The sequence below is a fragment of the Acipenser ruthenus genome, chromosome 2 (genome assembly GCF_902713425.1).
Source record: "Acipenser ruthenus chromosome 2, fAciRut3.2 maternal haplotype, whole genome shotgun sequence".
Classification (NCBI taxonomy): domain Eukaryota; kingdom Metazoa; phylum Chordata; class Actinopteri; order Acipenseriformes; family Acipenseridae; genus Acipenser; species Acipenser ruthenus.
This window is the reverse complement of record NC_081190.1, coordinates 100,051,705-100,074,383: the sequence shown is the minus strand read 5'-3', so window position 1 is coordinate 100,074,383 and position 22,679 is coordinate 100,051,705.

Sequence of the window (22,679 nt, the reverse complement as noted above, 5' to 3'; positions counted from 1 at the left end):
CTGCTTCCAGCTACAACCGTGAACATGCAGCAGCTTCAAATGCTGGCTCAGAATGCACCTAAGGTAATGATTTTCCATCTTAAAAAAAAAAAAAAATGTCTATTTGTTTTGCACCTAAGCCACTCCCAGCACTTCACCGCACACTAAAATTTTACTTTTTCAAAAGTCTCATTCAAACAGTTTCCTAAAAGTTGGCAGCCCTGATATCGCCTTTAGTAAAGAATGCCAGATGCCCTTGGGTAACTGAGTTTTGGTACTGTTTCTAACTGATTTCCACATCTGTGTTGGCAAAGCATTGCCTTACAATTCCAACCAATTCAGTGTGATCTCAATGTATGGGCAAGTCTTCCCACCACAGAGGCAGAGAATGTCGGCAGCAACTGCAGGGGGATGTTGCATGCTTGCCTTTAACAAATGACACAGCACTCCGTTTTACTAAGGTAAGCAAGTATCACTATTTGTAGGCTTTTATAGTGCTCTGGAATGTTATTTACTTATGTTTATTTAATGTTTAAATAATACATACCCTGTCATCAGTACAAACCTCCAAGGAGCAGAGATTGATGATAAAAGTTGTGTATTTAAAAACAAATTAAAAAGTTTACATTCTAGATTATAAATCAAACAAAGGAATTCATAAAAGATAAGTGCAAGTGTATAACCCTGTAATATTGTCTCAATAAAGTCAATTGCAACTAGAGCATCAGTGCTCCATATATACTATAGGACAGTAGTTATAGGACCCTAGTCACGTGATGGGGGAGCTCTGAGGGAAATAGGGGATTTATGGGTTAGGGTCAGCTTTTTTTAATGCAACCTATCCAACCCATACTAAGGCCGTGTTGTCCCTGTGCTCTCCAGGTAGTGTACAAATAAGTTATTTTTAAAATGTTAAGTAAAAACTCAAATGATTGAAACTAGTTAAATGTGTTACACAATTAGTTTTGAAACAGCTATATGTGTGATTGTTTGTAGTTATGCTCATTTATAGTACAGATTATAGTGTTGTCACAGGCAGTTCTGGCACGTCCCTTTTGTGCTATAATTCATTAGATCCTTTTGCATGGAATACCTTGGTTGCAAGGATGTGTGGTTCTTTGATGGACCCAGATTCAGTTAAACTGTGTTTGCCCACTGACGATAGGGAATGAGAATGCAGAGATGGGAGCCCAGCTAACAAGATTAAAGTTTTTGCAATGACTGTAATGTGTTTTAAAGAATATAAAACCTGTAGAAAATGTTATTAGCAGATCTGTGTAAGGCCTGTTGTGGTGTTCGCAGAGCCACTTCGAGCTGAGCCAGGAGGAGAATTCGAATCTTGCTGGGAACAAGCTGACTTATTAGGTATGGATTGGATGCTATAGAATGAAATACACTGCTAATAGTAATGTTGTATGATCCTGTATTTTGTATCCTTTTGCATAAGTCTGTGTAAGGTCTGAAAAAGAGAGCTCCTGGTATCAAAAGGCCAGGCTGACATGCTGAAAGTTCCAAGCCTCCCTTATCAGGCAAAAGCATCTCTTTTAATTAGACTCTGAGCCTTAAAACATTCTGATCCAGCGAGAGTAGAATGGCAAACTCTTTGGAACAGAGTTAATATGCCAGAAGCAATCGAACTAGGTTCGATTTATAGTAAGAAAAAACAAAAGTATTTAAATAAATAAGAAACCTAATATAATAACACTAAGTAAATGTATGAGCAGTTGCATTTGCTGCCAAGCAGGTGCCTAATTAAAAATTAACCTCTTGCCTTCTGTGTATATCAATGGAGTAATTGATTACAATTGATAAAATTACAATTTATAAAAGAGATTGCTATATTGAAGTATCTGAATTAGAAATACATGTTATAAAATCATTTAAAGTATAAATTATAACTTTACATGTACAGTGAACCGATTTGTAACCTTGTCCTTCTCTGCTGGTAGTAAAAGCAGTGTAGGAGATGACTCATTGGTTTTGGCCAATGTAGCAGGTTTTTTTGATGGTCAGCAATTTAAAAGCCAAGATCCTCTCTATAATGAGCGATTTTGTTAATATTAACAAACGAAATACCTTTCAGATAATAGAAGGTAGGAGTTTATATTCAAATAAATATTTTCTGTACATCACAGAAGTTAATTAGAACCTGGCAAGAAGAAATGTGAACGAAAAGCATAGCATTAAGCTAAAAATTGGTTTAAAATAATGAGTATTAGAAAATGCTTATGGCAGTGTCTCATATTAATCAACCCTAAAATTGGCAAAAGGAGAGGCTGTCTTAAAACCTGCTTCGACTGGATTTTGTATGAACAGAGAAAAAGGTCAGACTTAGTTCAGTCACTTTAAAACTATTACATTCTAATATGTTAACAGTGGCCTATACTTAGATGAAAATAACTGGACCTTCCATTGAAAGCTGAAATGACTTCATAACAGATCAATGGAGTAAAATACAATTATTGAAGCATCTGAATTGGGAATATATGTTATTTAGTAATTTAAAGTTAAACTGTTGAAAGAACATATTAAAAGTTTATTATAACAGAAGCTTGACATTGACAATGTTGTAGACAAATTGTTAAGACACATTTGAGATAATGTTAATTTAATTTAATAAATTTAAGAATTAGTTCAGTTTCTTTCTCCAACTAAACAAAAAGTATTTTAGACATTAAAATATCAATTAAACTAAAGAATATAAATGTTTGGTTTATATAAAGGTTTTACTGCAACAAAAAACAGAGGAACTGTTAAGTTTGAAAGTAAGATGTAAACTGTACTGGATAACGTTAGCATACAGTAAACTTGCTGAAGGAATAGAACTAATTATGTGACCCATTCTTCACCTGCTTACAAGCAAGGCTGTACTGGGCATGAACAAATAGGTTTTGGCAATCGAAGCGAGATTTACTGGTCATCAGCAGTTTTGAATCCAAGGCCTTTCTATAATTAGCAAAATTAACTCTCTTCATGATATCATAGAAATGAATGAAAACTTGGCAGCTGAAGTGAGCATTTGAGTTAAATTACAAAAGTCACCTACAGTATCAGTCCTTATTAGATATGTAACAATTTTAATTGGGATAATGTTTGTGAGCGAAAAATGACTTAATTACAGTTGAATTTCATATTAATTAAAACAATAGCCTTGGGAAGTAAACAGGGTGTCTGAAACCTGCTTGTGCAGGTGAATTTTTAGAAATGGAGAGAGAGGTCAAGTTTTGTCCAAGCATGGTACAGTTAATATGAGATTATTGTATTTAACATGTTCATTATAGCTTAAATTTAAATGAAAATAACTGAACTAACCACTGTATGCTTAGTGATTTTATACAAGACCCCATTTGATACCATTGATCTTGATCTTGCAAGCTGACGTGATCCATGCTCTATGGGTCTCTGCTAAAAACTGATTGCTGTTTGGTCGAAGACTACAAGTCTCTGCCTTTTGAAGACAGTTTTTATTTTTCATATATCCTACACTACACTTCCATATACTGGAAGGTAAGCATATATTTGAATTTCTCTTTTTTTATATTGAATGCATTGCTATAAGGTATAGAAACTATGTGTTAGTTGTAAGACACTGATATGTTGAATGCTATAGGATGTAGCTGTGGGCGCTTTAGTTCTTTGCATTTTATTGCCTGAAGGCTAAGCATATGATAACCATATTTGTATTACTGTATTGAAGTACTAATGCTGTTAAACCTGTAAAAGCACTGGATCTCCCAGACTGCTTTTTACTTGGGCTTTACGGTGGTCTGCACAACCAACCAATCCAATTTTTTAAGTATTTAAAATACCCAAAGGGCACTACTACTGCTCTGATTCATTAAAACTTCAAATTAAATGAGTCTGTGTGATTTTTTTGATTATTAAAAAAAGTTGTCTGGACGTATACCACTTACAGGAATTTAGAACATCTCTGTCCTCCTTAAACGTCTCCCCTGAGTTTAAGAGTGTTCTCAGGGTATATATATATATATATATATATATATATATATATATACAGTGCCTTGCGAAAGTATTCGGCCCCCTTGAACTATGCGACCTTTTGCCACATTTCAGGCTTCAAACATAAAGATATGAAACTGTAATTTTTTGTGAAGAATCAACAACAAGTGGGACACAATCATGAAGTGGAACGAAATTTATTGGATATTTCAAACTTTTTTAACAAATAAAAAACTGAAAAATTGGGCGTGCAAAATTATTCAGCCCCCTTAAGTTAATACTTTGTAGCGCCACCTTTTGCTGCGATTACAGCTGTAAGTCGCTTGGGGTATGTCTCTATCAGTTTTGCACATCGAGAGACTGAAATTTTTGCCCATTCCTCCTTGCAAAACAGCTCGAGCTCAGTGAGGTTGGATGGAGAGCATTTGTGAACAGCAGTTTTCAGTTCTTTCCACAGATTCTCGATTGGATTCAGGTCTGGACTTTGACTTGGCCATTCTAACACCTGGATATGTTTATTTGTGAACCATTCCATTGTAGATTTTGCTTTATGTTTTGGATCATTGTCTTGTTGGAAGACAAATCTCCGTCCCAGTCTCAGGTCTTTTGCAGACTCCATCAGGTTTTCTTCCAGAATGGTCCTGTATTTGGCTCCATCCATCTTCCCATCAATTTTAACCATCTTCCCTGTCCCTGCTGAAGAAAAGCAGGCCCAAACCATGATGCTGCCACCACCATGTTTGACAGTGGGGATGGTGTGTTCAGGGTGATGAGCTGTGTTGCTTTTACGCCAAACATAACGTTTTGCATTGTTGCCAAAAAGTTCGATTTTGGTTTCATCTGACCAGAGCACCTTCTTCCACATGTTTGGTGTGTCTCCCAGGTGGCTTGTGGCAAACTGTAAACGACACTTTTTATGGATATCTTTAAGAAATGGCTTTCTTCTTGCCACTCTTCCATAAAGGCCAGATTTGTGCAGTATACGACTGATTGTTGTCCTATGGACAGAGTCTCCCACCTCAGCTGTAGATCTCTGCAGTTCATCCAGAGTGATCATGGGCCTCTTGGCTGCATCTCTGATCAGTCTTCTCCTTGTATGAGCTGAAAGTTTAGAGGGATGGCCAGGTCTTGGTAGATTTGCAGTGGTCTGATACTCCTTCCATTTCAATATTATCGCTTGCACAGTGCTCCTTGGGATGTTTAAAGCTTGGGAAATCTTTTTGTATCCAAATCCGGCTTTAAACTTCTCCACAACAGTGTCTCGGACCTGCCTGGTGTGTTCCTTGTTCTTCATGATGCTCTCTGCGCTTTAAACGGACCTCTGAGACTATCACAGTGCAGGTGCATTTATACAGAGACTTGATTACACACAGGTGGATTCTATTTATCATCATTAGTCATTTAGGTCAACATTGGATCATTCAGAGATCCTCACTGAACTTCTGGAGAGAGTTTGCTGCACTGAAAGTAAAGGGGCTGAATAATTTTGCACGCCCAATTTTTCAGTTTTTTATTTGTTAAAAAAGTTTGAAATATCCAATAAATTTCGTTCCACTTCATGATTGTGTCCCACTTGTTGTTGATTCTTCACAAAAAATTACAGTTTCATATCTTTATGTTTGAAGCCTGAAATGTGGCAAAAGGTCGCAAAGTTCAAGGGGGCCGAATACTTTCGCAAGGCACTGTATATATATATAAAAAGAGTAGTGCAATTCTGACAGTGTGATACAGCGTCTGAGATTTTCTCTGAAGCTCTGAAGCTCGCTTTATGTATGACTGTGATTTACATTGCTTATTTGCTTGAAAGATAACCGAGTTATATAATGGTTATACGTTTTGGAAGTTTACATATGTATTTTATTTGATGAATGCTGATTTGCAGGTGTATTATTGTGATTTTAGGAAATGTGCTTAGTTTATTGTTTATTTAAAGTAACCTGTCTGACCTGTACTAAAGCCATGTTTACAGAATCGTGAGTTTTGAGTCTAAAATGGCCGCGCACTGTGTGTATATACTGTACTTGTAAAATAGTTAAATGTGGAAGAAAGTAAAGATAAACCGAGTAGAGTTCTGCCGATAACGAGTACATACAAGAACAATGACGCTGGTGAAGACGCTGTTGAACTGAGTGCAGTCAAATAAATACATTTAAAAAAAATATTATACCAGTAGCATCTTAAAGTGAAAGAAGCAACTATGAGGGATGCGCTCGAATGCTTAAATATTGAAGTTACCACAAGAAAAATGAAGAGATGTTTGTGTTTATCTGAAGATTGCTGGGACTAATGAATCCGATGTTAAAGAGAAAAGCCGATCAGTGTTGATCAAGTACATTACCGATTACTTCAGCATTATTGAAAATAAGTTAGAGGATCAAGGTATGTCTCTACTACTGGACTTGAAAGATCAAATAATCCAGTTGTACGAGCCACTACTAGTTAGTAGTTTAGAAATCAGCGAAGTAACACAGCAAGATTATGCAAGAAAGGAAACAGTTTAAACAGCAAATGGAGGAACTAAAAATGGAAATGACGCCTGGAAAAGATAAACCAATTCAACCTGCTTGAGCTGAGCCGCTAGTAAAGTGGAATCAGAATGGGTTATAGTGAACAAGAAGTAGTAGATGCCGTGATAAAAGCCATTAACCCTGGACTCAGTCTCAGGAGTTATTTAGAAGGCAATGGTGACGTGTCCCTGCCTAAACTAAGGAGGATTCTTAGATCCTACTACCAAGAAAAAAATGCAACATAGCTGTATCAACAGTTAACAAGTGCATCACAAGGGCTCTGAGAGACACCAAGATTTTTTAGTTCAAACACTGGCTCTAAGCCAAAAGTTGCTGTTTGCATCTCAGGAATCTGATGCAGGCCTGAAATATGACCTGTTTTAGTACAGAGTACATTTCTTCAGTCAGTACTCACTGGACTACGAAATAAGTGTACCTATTATAACTTGCAGGACATTCATGTTTCAGATGAGGTAAGAAAATCTGATGTTCTGGAAGCATAAATTAGTATACTTGCTGTTATGGACATTGGACAATGTAAAAGTCATATTTGCAGGGGGTGAATCGGATGTGAAGTATAAAACAAGATTACTGCTTTGTGCCTGTGATAATGTTTGGGACAACTTTTAGTTCGTCAGGAAAGAGTGTAGAACCCTGTAATATTGTCTCAATAAAGTCAGTTGCAAATAGAGCATCAATGCTCCAGCCCCTATATTTATATATAGGACAGTAGTTATAGGACCGTAGTCACATGATGGGGGAGCTCTGAGAGAAATAGATTTATGGGTCAGGGTCAGTTTTTTTTTTTAATGTAACCTACTGAAGCCACATTAAGGAGGCAGTGTGGTCCACTGGTTAAAGTCCAGCGCTTATAACCAGAAGGTCACCGGTTCAAATCCCACCTCTGCCACTGACTGGCTTACTGTGTGACCCTGAACCAATCATTTAACCTTTGCCTGACCTGTGGATGAGATGTTAAGTCAATGTCCTATTGTAAGTGACTCTGCATATAATGCGCAATTCACAACTTACCTCTGTAGAGTGCTTTGTGGAGGTGGCCCTCTATGAAAGGTGCAATATGAAGATGGTATTATATTTATTATTATTATGATGTTGTCCACAGTGCTTGAATGTGGTTTTCTTTGGATATGCTATTCCAGCTGAATATGGGGCTTCCTGAAGTGGTTGCCGAATCCGAACAGACCGAGAGATGGGGGAAGTTCCAGTGATATATCTACCCAAGTATTTAGAGCTAATTGCTGCTGTTTAATTTTTTTTTTAACAAATGGTTTCATCATTTTAGATTTAGATACTTTTCTCTTGATTGCCTGCTTGTAGTTTATAATTTTATAATTGTAAATGGTTGAGGCAGGGCTCTTATTGTTGTGAATTTTAGTATTTTATTTTTTAACTGTTTTAGTATTTTAACTGGGGTAATGTTATTAGGTGCTGCTAATTATAAACAAGGCTGCGTGCTTGGTGTCTTGGGGTGTATGCTTTGTGCAGCTGCTCATAGTGGGAGAGGACTGTCTTGTGCACGAACGCACTCTGTAGTCAGAGTACGTGCATTGAACTGGGAATTTAAAGCACATAGGCCAAAAGTATAGTCAAGGATTGGCGCCACCTAGTGTAAAGGGGAATGGGTGGTGTCTTGTGCTGGCTGTTTAAGGTCAGTACAGATCTGGTGCATTAAAATTTCCCCCGGAGCATCAACATTCTTAACATTTGTAAGTACCATAATTTATTGATTTGTTTTATTCCTCTTCTCTTTTATTCTTGCTTTTATTCTGTATTAATAAAGACTGTCATTAATTGATTACATTGTGTTTTTCCTTCTTTTGGGGTGATAGTCTGTGTATGTGCAACCCCCTCACCAATCATTCCAAATGCAAAGAACGTGTGGGGGTCAAGTTAAATAGATTTCTCACATAGTTGTTCCAGCTTGACTGAGACTGGTGTAGTCGGACTGTAGCTGTATTATTTATATATATATTAAAAAAAAAAAACTATTCCCTTTTCCTGCCCCGCCTTCTGATTTAACTCACCTCGTCACATGCTACACTACCTTGTTCAAAAGCTGATAGAAATCTTAGTTTTAAGATTCCAGCACTGACTTCACACAATGATTGGAGGAAATTAGTTCTGTTCAGATGGAAACATAATATAGTTGCATTTAAGATAATAAGGATAATACAAGAACATTTATATTGCAAAGCGAGGGTCGTGTATTATAACAGTAATACAAATAGTGATGTATTGAGCTAAAATTTCACTAAATCATTGCTATAAAATACCTTCAATATAAAGCAAGCTTTAATATAAAGATCCTTGCATGAGTCACCTTTGAATATCTCTACTGTATTGCATGCATCATGCTTTTGAGATAACAGTAAAGTCAACTTTTAGGAGATATCACTTAACAAAAGACAAGCTAAATCATTTAAAAGGTAATGCCTGCAGCACAGGCTATTTTTTTATATTCCAATTGAAGACTGGATCAATTGGGATTCTTCATTTTGCTTTATTTGCTTTATACCTATATCTGTCTATCTATCTATACAGTCGCTTCTTGTTAAAACGAACTCGGATTTGACGAATGTCAATAGTTCAAATGATTGAATAATTTGTTATTCATGGATAATTTCAATGATTGTAAAAAATCTGCCAGAAGTTATAGCTATGGCCAAAAGTTTAGCATCACCTAGAATTTTAGGATTGAGACAATTTTAAAAACAAACATATGAACATAATTTAGATCTTTTATTTAACATCATGTAATGAAAGAAACTACACAATTATATTGCAAAAGTCTACCGAAAGCCTTGATAGTAGTACAGTATTTAATGTTAGATTTCGAAAATGTCAAATTTTTCATTTTTGTCAGTTTTTCATTAAGTATATAGAAAACTACAAAGCAGTGTGTATTTCAGTATGTTAACGTAACATTATTCAGCAGGTTTCATTTGACTTTATGAATCAACATTAGTTAATTCTATATGGTGATGCAAAACTTTTGGCCATAGCTGTAGATTACTTTTTTCTGTATTTAAAAACCAAAAGCCCTTTGTAAAGCTACTGTATTCCATTTATTTGGTTCATTGTTGATGTGTGAAAAGCCTCCTTGATTCTCAATTTATCAACGATGACAGTGTACATATCTGTGCCCGGCTCCTCAATTTAAATCTAGTAATATGAGTGACTGGCAACAGTAACAAGTCCATATACTGATATAAGCCTGTCACAATGACTGTCAGATTCCACAGTTATTAGAGAATGTATAGAACCCTGTTAGATTGCGGAATGTAACATTGTTAAAAACCCTCACATACACTTGGCAGTCAATCGCAAAATTTGTAATACCGGTCGATGCATCTTTTTTATATATAACCTGCTTTTGGCTCAATGAAAAGATTATTAGTGTCCTTGAGTTATACTCTGCATTCTTATCATGCAATCTTATCATGGTAGTTTGTATTAGTACATCAAGGTGTTAGACTTATGCTGAAGGATAGCATTAATTAACTGACTAAGATCTAGACAGCCTAAAACCTCTTCTGTTTCAGTTAACATTCAGATCACCAGGTAGAATAGGCTCTAATTGATCCTCAAGTGCATACCAACATAAAACACGGTCCACTGCAGTTCAAGGTATCAAAACCCTGAGGGCAATACAACTAACCTAGAATCACATCAAAAGGCCACAAGTTAATTATATAACAAATAAATCATTAATAAGCTTTTATTACTACTATATATGTCCAGCATCTGTTTTACTGCTACTCCTTTATCATGCTTGTTATGGTTTTACACGTATAATAAATAAAAAATAACCCAGAGACCTGGTGAGTATAATTAGAGGGAAGTGTGTTCTAACAAAGTCTTAAGTTAAAGCTGTGCAGGCTTTCTTCCTCTCTGTTACCACTGCTCCCGGTCACTCTACCTTTCTTACTCCCTGCTAGCATCACAGATTAAACAAATTATGGGAAAGCTTTTTTGACAGGTAGATCTTGATGTGTAATTATTATTGTATGCCAAGGGAAATTTAGAGCGTTAGACTAGTAGATCAAAAGTTGAATTTATTCATTGATTGCTGAAGCATATGCATTTATTAATATACTGATGATGAACTGGAAGTGTGTCTGTGCTCAGTGCAAAATATACAAAGTAAAAAAAACATATACATAGTAAAAAAAGATGTGTTTCAGTCACTCATGCAATTTTTAAACACAGTTCTATTGGGTTAACTTTTGGAATTATCTTTTGTCTGTGGTATTCAGTTTTACAATAACTTCCATAGACAATATACTAGTGTCTGTATTTCCCCTATGGGCAAATCACAGCCAAATTGCCTCCTACATAGTTAATGTATTACATGGGCAATTTGCCCACAGTGGAAAACAGGCCCAATATATTTAAGAAATTACTATGTTAAGTCAATTTTACAGGCAGAATATATCACCTATTCTTATTTTAAGACTACTAACCAATTAAGCAAATATAATATTTCACAAACATTTTACTTTGAAAGTACATGTTTTGAGGCAGTTTAGAAAACAAATTACATTTGGAAACACATAACAATTTCCTTGCAAGTCCTTAATAGTTTTTCTGTAGGATGGGGTGAAATGGAAATAAAGTATGGAAAACTACACAATCTACAGGATTACGATAAGGGACAATAAAGTTGAGAGATAATACATGTTTCTTTAAATGCTTAGTTATTGCTAAGTAAGGTGCTACAGATCCCTCGTACTGTAAATTACGGAAGCAGAAGGACATGACAGAAGTTATGAAAGACAGCAGGCCATTCAACTGCATCCAAACAGCTCTTGAAGGATTGCAGTGAATCAGCCTCAACTACTTTAAATACATCCACATGCATATGGATGCATGGATTCAATGGAAGAGACTGAAATGGATTTTAAGCAGAAGAGCTCTTTATTTAGTTCCCAGCAACCCTTAAAAGGACAGCACGTCTCTAAGAACTGAGACAAGGGAAAAACCAAATCACCAACAGGGAGCACAGAGGGGAGGGGGCACACACGGACTAACAGCGACAAAACAGTGACTGGCCTACAATTCACACATAGATAATAGGAGCAACAACAGACACAAAACTCTTAATTAACACAATTTTTATAAAGAAATAGAGGAACGGGTACTCGCAACTGCGCGAGTACCTTCCCATAGTCCTTTGCTCCGGCGCATGCAAATTAGTCCCTTTTCAGGCGTGCCGAAGCAGTCCTACAGAGGGCAGAAGCTAGAGCTCCAAGCCCAGCTCGTTACGCTGCCCCCTCCCGCTTCCAGGCATCCCAGCTGGACGAAAGCAAATAAGCGGCCACTGAAACGAGCTGGGGGCCTATGCTGCCGCTGGCTCCGGCGCAGGGGCTGCTGTCTGTTCCCAGTCGTAGCAGACTCGGAGTCCGGCAAGGCAGGAGCAGGACTGGCTCGGCGGCGGCGGCGGCGGCTGGTCGGTGCAGACCCAGAGCGGGCAGGCTCTGAGCCCAGCGAGGCAGGAGCGGTACTGGCGCTGGGACTTTGCCAGGACAGGTGGTCGGCCATGGGGTCCCTGGAATTATTTCCCAGCTAGCGGGCCAGATGGTCTCCGTGCAGCACTATGATCCGGTTCCGAGTGCGGAGTCTCACGCGGTACACCACCTCTGTCAGACACTCTAGGACCTGGCAGGGTCCTTCCCAGGCACTATCCAGCTTTGGGCTGAGTCCCTTCTTGCGCCGTGGGCAGTACACCCAAACCAGCTCGCCTGCTTGGAACCCTCGGCCTCGGGCACGGTGGTCGTAGGCCCGTTTCTGGCAGACTCCTGCCCCCTGTAGGTGGTCCCGGGCGAAGGCATGGGCACTCCAGGCACTCTTGGAGAGTGGTCAGGTATTCCGGTCCAGGGCCCCCCCTCAACTCCGGTTCTGGCAGCTTCCCGAACAGCAGCTCAACTGGGGTGTGCAGCTCGCGGCCAAACACAGGGCTGCTGGGGTGCAGCCCATAGACTCTTTCCACGTCTACGTGGCACCGGCCCCAGTAGAATCGCTGGCGGAGTCAGGCGAGGGTCTTAGCGACGCCAAAGTGGCCAACACCAGGGCCGCCGTGCACGGCTCGGAGGACTTCGGGTCGGAGGCTCCATGGAACTACAAGTTGCCAGCAGTGGTGCTCTTTGGCCAGCGCCGGTAAAGGACCAGTTTCATTACATTATCATTAAAGAAATTCTACTGTGAGCATTTGTAAATATTTTCATGCTATGAATTTAAATAGCTAACACCAGGTACACAAATTCTGTGAATATAAACATATTTGATCAAGACCGTGCACTGCATTATATAAAAGTATAAACTCTAAATTAATACAAAATATTTTTTGCTTACATTAAATGTATAATACTAACCTTGTGTAGAATCGGATGTCCTCGTCAGAGCCTGCAAACCTTTGGAGACCAAAACTTTGACTCAGGGCTAGCTCTTCTAGCTTGACCTTTAAAACCTTGATCTCATTTGACAGCTCCTCGTTTTTAGAAATGGACAAATCAAGGGCTGATGGCTTGAGCTTCGAACAATAATTGTGACACTGCACTGCAGAAGTACAGTCAATTTCTTCTTCTGGACCCTGTACTGGCTTTTGACTTTGGTCCCACACACTGAACCTTTGGGCCAGCAAGCAGTACTGATACCAATCAAACAGAACTGGACAAGCACCTTGATGCAGCCTCTGACAGCCTCCTGGTGTTGGTTCAATTAGGTCTTTCTTAACAAAATGCTGACTGCAAACTTTGGTGTGTTTAGTGACTGTGAATTTCTCTCTTCGAATATTTCTAAGCCACATTTTTCTTGTCTCTTCATGCACAGGAAATGCATGAAAACGTACGCACAGGGGGACAGTGATCACTACCATTTCCTTCTCGTCGCTGATAATTAAAGGTTTTCACAGTTGTGCCTGAAGTACAATTCATCCTCTTTCTCTCAGCAAGTAAAAACGCAAGTTAAAATCAAGTGATAAATCTTTGTAAATCGTTCAATACAACAGACAAAATGTAAACAGGATTTCGAATACGTCGCTGACTCGGAAGCTGAGACACCAGTATAGCTGAAACGTGACGTCATTATAGCTGCAAGTAGCCTACTGCAGTGAGCAAGTACATCTTGATTACTGAAGTCTTTTGAAAACAAGTGAGTGTTTTTTTAGTTTCACTTTGGCTGGAATTTTATTTTCGGGGCCTAAATCAAAAACATTTGGACATCTGAGAAACGTTACAGCTCAGTGATCAAACATTACAGCTCAGTGATCAAACCTCTTGCTCCTGTTTGTGGCCAGTGAAGGTATTTGGACACATAAACTGATAGCATTTGATGCTGAAAACAAAAATAGTAACACCAGCAAAATGTAACGACAGAATATATGACTGATTTATAGGGTTAGATCTCCAGCTTGATTGACAGGTGGTCGTAAATCCAAAACTGTAAAAATTACAAATTATGTAGGCACAGTTTCAAAAGTCATGACCATGAGCCATTTTTGAGAACAGATGTCTCAGCAGAATTCCAACCCAGAGATCCCTTTAGGAATATTTGAACATTGCAGTCTGGCTGTCCATGGTGGACCACATTGACAGTGATGGCAAGCGTTTGTAATGTTTTGATCAACTACTGTATATTTCCTGATTGAAAACGTTTAAACCTTAGCTGGGATGTAAACATTTGCATAGATCCACCTTTGTTTTGCATGTCTGACAGTGAAAGTCATGGCTCTGTCAGAAAGGTCAAGCAAAAGACAGCGGAAACATGTACATGTATCTTGCACCTGGGCCGAATCAAATGTGTAACAGCTTGTTTTTCTGACCTTGACATTCCCATTTGGCTTGGTAATGTTAACTAGGTGATTGTGGACAGTTTACAATTTTAAATCCTACTATCTGAATCTTGTTGTTTATCAATATTCTCACCATGATTTACACTTATTGTGGAAGTTGTCATTTAAATTGGAGTAGAAGGCAGCTTCATATGCATCTGATGAGTGACAACACAAACGAGAAAATGCAGAATAGACAGTGAAGGAAGAAAATACAATATAGGCTACTAAGGGCCTCATTTACGAAAGGGTGCTAAACTTTATGGTGCGCGATAATTGCAATTAGTGTGCATGTTAAAGACTTCCGTATTTACTATTGCAATTTTATTAATTTTCGCATTCTATACTTGGCATATTATGGCGCGCACTCCATTTAGTGCTTCACACTATGGTAATCAGAATGTGATTTTTATTGTAATGCATGATGATGTGTTTAAATGAGCATCCAGCTCAGAATAATGAGATGAGCTGTATTCACGTGGTATTTACTAAAGGACGCTAATTTTAGCGTGCGCATTAAAGCGATCATTTATTAGTGAGTATGGAAAGCAGGCTTTATCCACTGATAGGCCCGCTATAAACCTCTTTTTCTGGCCTGAAAACTAGTGATGTGCAGTTTGATTCTTTTTACTGACTTGATTCGTTTGATTCATTCAGTTCAGTGAATCAATTCAACAGATTTGTTTGTTTGATTCACTAACGCGAAATAAATACATCTTGCTGAATTACTTGGTTATAAAAATTTGTTTGAACGGAAAAATCTGGCAGCAAGGGCCATTTAAGTTAAGACTGTTAATAAGTCATATGTGCACGCCAGTGCTTAGTAATTAATGAGCTTCTGGCCAAAGCAAGACAATAGTATTGTATCAAAAATGTGTATTATCGGCCGCACACTCACCATGTCATTTAAAAGATGGATGTGGCCCCTGTTATCTTCAAAATTAAGTTCATTTTATTTATATAAAATTCTTAAAAAGAACAAACAAATACACACGTTTCAGCACGTCCATACCTTCATCAGGTTTCTATAAGAACTACATGCAGCTGCACATAAAAAGGCAGTTCAAACTATTAATCAATTAAGTCCATTACTTAATTATGTTCATATTACATTATTTTAACCGAGGATCACATTCCAATATTAACATCATTAGCATCATCTTAACATCATTAGTCAGATGGTTATGTTCAGTTACAAAAGTGACTCTATTCTCAGCGGATTCTTTAGTTTTTAAAAGTGTGTCTCACTCTATTGTTTCTGATCTATTGAACGCTGTTTCAACTGTATTTCTTTTATAGCCTCTAGACAAAAAAATGATTCTGCATATCTTTTGCTTTAATTACATAATCTGTTGCATCACTACATATTCTTTTAAGACATATAAATTGGCCATACAGTATATTTTGTGAGGAATGTGATCCTCAGTTAAAATCATTGGCTTCCTCCAGTCCCAGATTTTATTTTAAATGTCGCAGAAACATAAAAGACACAGTGGTCTCCTCGATGTATAAGCCAACCAATGCCCAGTGGACTATCCTTGTGGTAAATGTATTCATTGTTCCAACACATACAATACAAAATATTTTAACCATCCACATTCAGGCCAGAAATATGTAATTCAGGATTTTATTAATTGTAATTCAACTCATGCGATATATATATATATATATATATATATATATATATATATATATATATATATATATATATAGATAGATAGATAGATAGATAGATAGATAGATAGATAGATAGATAGATGCTTAAATGCCCTTGTGGATTAGCATATATAGGACAAACAAAAATAAATTTAAAATTATGTATAGCGGAACATAAAGCCACTGTTTGCAATAATAATTTGGACTATGCTATAGCCAGACACTATAAAAAACTGAACCATAGATCTGCTGCTAGCTTAAAATTCATAGCCATTGAAAATGTTTCAATTTCTACAAGAGGAGGCAATATAATTAAACATCTTTACAAAGGGAATCATTTTGGATTTTTACTTTCAAAACAATGGAGCCTCACGGGCTGAATGAAACACTGGACCTTAGTCCTTATCTGTAATTATGATCTTCTAATTGACTAATAATATGGCATATCAAATACGCACCTGCACCGCCGCCGCTGCTTTACAGGGGAAATAGTAAAAAAGGTATCACAGATTGCACCACTTTCAATTTTGCATTTTCAGAAGCTATAGTAGTGGTATGGTAGTGTGCAGAGTGTGCGTATTTATTTTTAGCACGGTTTGCACACTTTAATTTACAAATAACACACAAACACAGGAACAAATCAAATAGTCACACTAAAAACCCTACGCCTAACAAGCTCTTCAAAATAAACAAAACGGCAAAACACCCGAGCTACCTCTATCTCGTTTTCTCGTTTTCTCCTTCTCCTTCTCCTTCTCCTTCTCCTTCTCCTTCTCCTTCTCCTTCTCCTTCTCCTTCTCCTTCTCCTTCTCCTTCACACTCTCTACAAACAAAACTCTTTGTTCTCCTTTTATACCATGTGCCAGGGGCTTGATTGATTCCATCAATCATCCAATCACCACCTGGCCACACTTTTCCATTCACTCAATCAAAAAATTGATCATTCAGTCCAACAATTAAACAATCAACCGCCATGTGGCTGTGCAAAGTCTGGCCATCTTAGTTGCAGGTTGTCCCTTCATAAAGATGGCTGCCATTCACCAAACCTTTATCCACACACACGTGCATGGGTAGATGGATATCTAAATACTGACACATACCAGATTCTGCCAACTCAACACCCAGGGGGCGTAAAGTTGTCATTAAGGCAAACGTGTGTGTGTGTGCTTTTGCGCTGCACACTTTAAAGCTACAGTGTGCAGCGCAAAAGCACATCATGTAAAAACATATTTGTAGATGAAAAGTGTGCGCTGTTATGATTTAATGTATTATATTATGATTTGATTATATATGAATGGCGAAAAGCCTGTGGTGGTGTTATTATTATTATTATTATTATTATTATTATTATTATTATTTTTAGTGGTGATATAAATGTGTATTGTTATTATTTGGGAATGCGTGACTGATCGGTTGCTGATTGTTGACTTGGCTGACACCTGTGCACAAGTATGGCCGAGGGGTTAATAGGACAATTGAAAAAAAGTTAATCCCTCGGCTGGTAAAACTATAAGGACCTGGCCAGTGCACAGGTGAAGAGTGTCGGAGGAGAGACAAAGACGTGAGTCTGTGAATAATCTATATAACAATTGCTACAGTAATATACTTGTTTATACGTTTGTTCCGTGTTTGTCTATTTTGTTTTGGCCCTTGTGCCATTTTGTTTTGTGATGTGTTTGTTTATATACAGTCTTTATCATTTAATAAATGCTGGGTGTCGCCATTGTGTTCAGCTTCACCTGTAATCCAGTCTCACTGTGCCCATTACTTCCTGGTTCTGATGTCCCCGCTCCAGCCAAACTGCTACAATGGCTTTGCATAATCTCTGTAAGTAAGAAAAGAAATGGTCCAGTGTGAAAAAATAACGCAAAACAATAAATCAACGTCGAATCCAAAGTAGCACTATAACATTAAAATGTTCAATACAAAAAAAATTATGCCTGAGTTCCAAGCTCTTGCAGTGTCTAAGAAAATAATAATTAAAAATGGATTGTAGAGTATCAAAAGGAAAGCGTAATCAAAGACTGCAGAGTCTTTATCATCTGATTCGAAACCGCCAAACTCTTCGTCATCTGAATCTTCATCATTAATGATGCAAGCAATTGTCATTTATGCACAGAACTACTTCTAAGCAGTTATATCTGTGCAATAGGACACGATATTTCCCCTCCGGCATTATTTGCGAATGGTTATTAAAAAACTGGAAATTAATGGTTAAAATTTAGTGTTGTTTAAACCGGGGCGATGACTATGCAGAATTCACAATATACTGGTTTTAATTATCCATATCTTTTCTTGAAAAATATTAACATACTTACATGTTTATTTAATATAGTGAAGATACTGTCAATGCTGGCACTAGAACTCCCCAGCTAGTACAGTGTAATGATACAGGTATACCGGTCGCACCTTCCCAAATGTTCCCTAATATTCTTAATGTAATGCACACTGGCTACACTGCATGCCCATGGCTCAAAATGTCTTGTAATTACCTTATATACTCCACCTTTGGTGACAGAAGTGGTTGTCATTTCTAAAATATCAGGTTTTTAAAATGGCTTGCCTTGAACATTTCTAGCATCCTGACTGGTTGCTGACATTCCAGTCGCATATGGTTAAAACAGTACAACTACTGTACACTCATACACCACAAGCCTTTTTATAAGCACAAGAACTCAGGTTATGCTGTTACACCCATGTCTGAGGTGGTTGAAGCATTGTGTGTTATTGCTTACTTAACACTCTGTTCTAAATAGTTTATGCATTTACATGTTATATGTTAATGATGTTAAAATGTCATGGTGTATATTTCAAAATGATGTACTATATTCAAAACATTTACAGTTTCAAATGATGCTTATTGCCTGTATACACATGCATAATATAGACCCATCTCTGAATATCCCTTGTTTAGAGTAGTGTATACAGAACATGTCATGCATTTAATTATTTACAGTAAATAAATAGCTTGAAAAATTCATTTAAAAATAAAAAGTAAGCCTGAAATCCAAATCATTTTGGAATATTTATTTATTAATTGATTTATCAAACAAAAAATGTTTTTTTGTTTTTTTTTTACAGACATTGGCTTTGAAGTGTCCTTTAGAATTTGACGAGCAAATGGTGGCAGTTGTACAGTTTTGCAGCAATACACCAAGGACTTCCACGATAACAGCTGGCACTACATTTCATGTCAGTGTTGCATTAATTACATCGTATAAACATGGACCCACACTTACTCTGTAACAGATTTGTTCATCACACAGATATTTAATTCAGGACAAGAAGGCTGGTTCTTCTGAACTTTTATGACAATAAGTCACCTTTTGGAGAGAGTGTGTTTCCATGGAGGAAATTAAAGTGTGAGGCACAGAGAAAAGATCAATTAAAATGTTGGCTTGAGCAATTATATCAAATATTGTATTGCTGTATTTCAACCCCGTAAATATGGTTTACTCTAACGCTAATCATTCAATTGACAGGAAAATCGCCAAAAGTCAAGCATATATTGAATTGGGGAGGTAAATCTCACGTTTACACCAACCTTCAATCCAGTGTCAGCAGCCAATGGTTATCAAGCCATGTACAGTTAAACCTACCCCTCTTTACAGTGTGTCTGAGTTTGCCTACTCCTAAGCCAGGAGGTTGACAGTCAGGCTACTATATCTCTCAGCACTGGCTGTCAATCAAAATGTGGAGGCCGCACTACCAAGCGCCCCCAACTCAAGGTCTGTCAACACTGGCCACATTCAGTCAACTGGCCTGTAGAAAAAAGAAAAAGGATAACGTTGTTGTATTATGCAGCAAAGCCCCTGCAGCATGTTGCATATTAACAGGTTCATAAGGAAAAAAAGTTGACTAAAAAATGCATGACTCTAAACAACATGTTTATACAGGGGAACTCAACAGATGGATCTTTCTTGTAACAAATAACAGCTGTTTTATACACTTGAGATTGTAGAGAGCGGGGTAAATTGTATGTAAACAATGATTAAAAACACGAAATGTCCTTGAATAACTGGACCAAAAGGTATATAGATGCAAAAATAAAAGAGTTCAATAAAACAAGTTTAATGTACTCCATCTGCTTTCCTGGACGTTTACTCTGCAAACACTTCAGAGCTAAAAGAAATGAAATGTGACAGGGAAAATTTGCATTAACTGATCTCTGCTCAGTTCATAATGTGCAAGAAAATGCATTACCCAAACAACCAAGAGGTCACTAGTGTGACAGCTTCTGAATTTGTAAGAATCAAGAAATACATGTACTGCTTTGGAATTAATCCCAAGCCTAAATCGTGCCTTTTAGCACACACTAGTTTATACACATAATATCAGTGGAACAGCAAAAGGCATTTAAAACAGATATTTTTAATTAACTATCATCTTAGTAACTTAATTATTTTATCAAGCAATGTCGGCTTGACTTGTTCTTGTAGTACATATAAGCATAGGTTACCTGGTGGGCAGAACGTTAATAAATAATAACATAGCTGGATTGACAGTTCTTTCCCGGGTCGAGGAGTTGGCCAGTCTGGAAGAAGGCAAGTCTCTGTTGCAAGAACGTATTGACCCGGAAGGTAAACAATGTAGCAGCCGCTGATTGTAAAGGCAGCTGCGTTAGTTTACCAAGGGGTCATGCGTGACAGCATAAAAAGCGGACGGAGACTTGTAATCGGTTCCTTCGCTTGGGTTCAGAGATGCACGGAACTGGAAGGACCGGGAGAGTTCCCAAAAAAGTAAAAAAGTATTTGTGAGTGTTTTGTTTGTTTGTAGCACTGTTAGTAATTGTCTTTTGTTTGTAAATTCACTAGACGGCTAACACGTCTCTGGAGCTGTCACCTTGGGCTAGCACTACCCGGAACAACAACACCACAGTCACTGTTATTTGTTATCACCCACCTTGAGCACTACTGCACGCACCCGGACTGGTGATTTGTGTTAGTAGTATTGTGGGAGCAGATAACGTATTATTATTTGTTTTGTTTACAAATCATTGTTATTATTTTCCTGCCGAGCTTTACACCAGGGGTGTATTGCCGGATGATTATTGTTTGGTCGCCAGACCAGGATTTGTATAATAATAAAAAGAACATTTCCAAATTGGATTACATTATTTCTGCACTGCATCATCTCTGCATCTGTTCTTAATCAGCAGCCACTTTGCCACACGTGGTGTCAGAACACAGGATTATGGATCACGCAGCACTTATGCACTGCTGGAAGCACTAGACAGCAGACGCAAGGCTACAGAGAGACAGAGAGAGTAGCGGTATACAAAATTGTTGGAGAAAATCGGTCTGGCGATCCAGACCACAGTACCAACGGCACCCGTGATGATGGCCCCGAAGGCGAGGGCACTGAATGGCGGCTGAGGACAACACCGAGGCTTACCTGGTCGCTTTCGAGTGGCTGGCTACCACCGCGTCATGGCCCAGGATGTACTGGGAGGCTCAGGCAGGGTATCAGGCCTTGACGGACACTGAAGCCAGCCATCCTACGCCGGGTCAACATCACGGGGGAAACGCACAGGGTATGATTCCAGGAGTACCGAAGGTCCCCAGATACACGCCCCAGGATGGTTGCGCAGCAGTTGTATGAACACATGGTGCACTGGCTAAGCCCCGCCCAGAAAACGGGTCTGCAAATGGGCAAAGCTATAGCAGTGGAGTAATTCTGCCATGTGGTCGGTGCCGAAACCCAGGTATGGATACGGTGGCACAACCCTGATACCCTGGAGGCAGCAATAAAGCTGGGGATTTTGAGGACTCCCTGGTCTCAGCCCACCCCAACCTGGTCACAGCTCCTGTCCACCGGAGCAGCGGCACACCACCTCCTCTTTGGTCACCAGACCAAGATTTGTATAATAATAAAAAGAACATTTCCAAATTGGATTACAGTTTTCACTTGTGATTATTTCTGCACTGCATCACCTCTGCATCTGTTCGTAGTCAGCAGCCACTTTGCCACACTGCCACAAAAGTGTTAATTTTATAGGATACCCACAATCAAACTTGGCTGAAAAGGGAGTATGTGTAATGAATAAAGGTATGATATCTCTGAATCAAAACATTTATTAAACCTCCCCAACATATAATTCTACTATTAACTGACTTTGTTGATGATCTTGATGAGAAAATGTTAATGCACAGTGAATTGTTTCTTCTCACATTTTGCAGATTAACGCAATTATCTTATGTGTAAAATTCTTTTGCTCATATCAGTGATCTTCCTACTAAAATGACCGGTAAAAAGTGAATACATTTTATCCCAGCATGAGGCAGCTTGGGCTCAATACAATTATATGCCAGCACACTTATCTCAAGTAAAGCTTCATTGAAATCTAAAGCTATTCAAAGAAAGGTAGATTAAAAATACACTAGCTGCAGCACTAAAGCTTCAAATACTCTTCCTAACCAACTTCAGCTCTAGTATTTCAACATTCTAGTATGCTTTATTCCTACTGTAATTCAGTACTTTTTAAGAATACATGCGGTTCTGTAAATCAAATATTTGCAATACCTCCATTCTTTCTAAATAAAGTAGGACAGGGTAAGAAGGAACCATGCTTCATAACTGCAACATAATGCTGTGTACATTCTCAAAGCTATTTACTCCCAATTGTTGTTAACTTTTTAATGACAGAATGGTAAAACATCATTTACATTTCTGAAACTGAAACAAGCCCCTAAAATAAATGTCAAAGTTGTACATTGCTGATTTGGTAA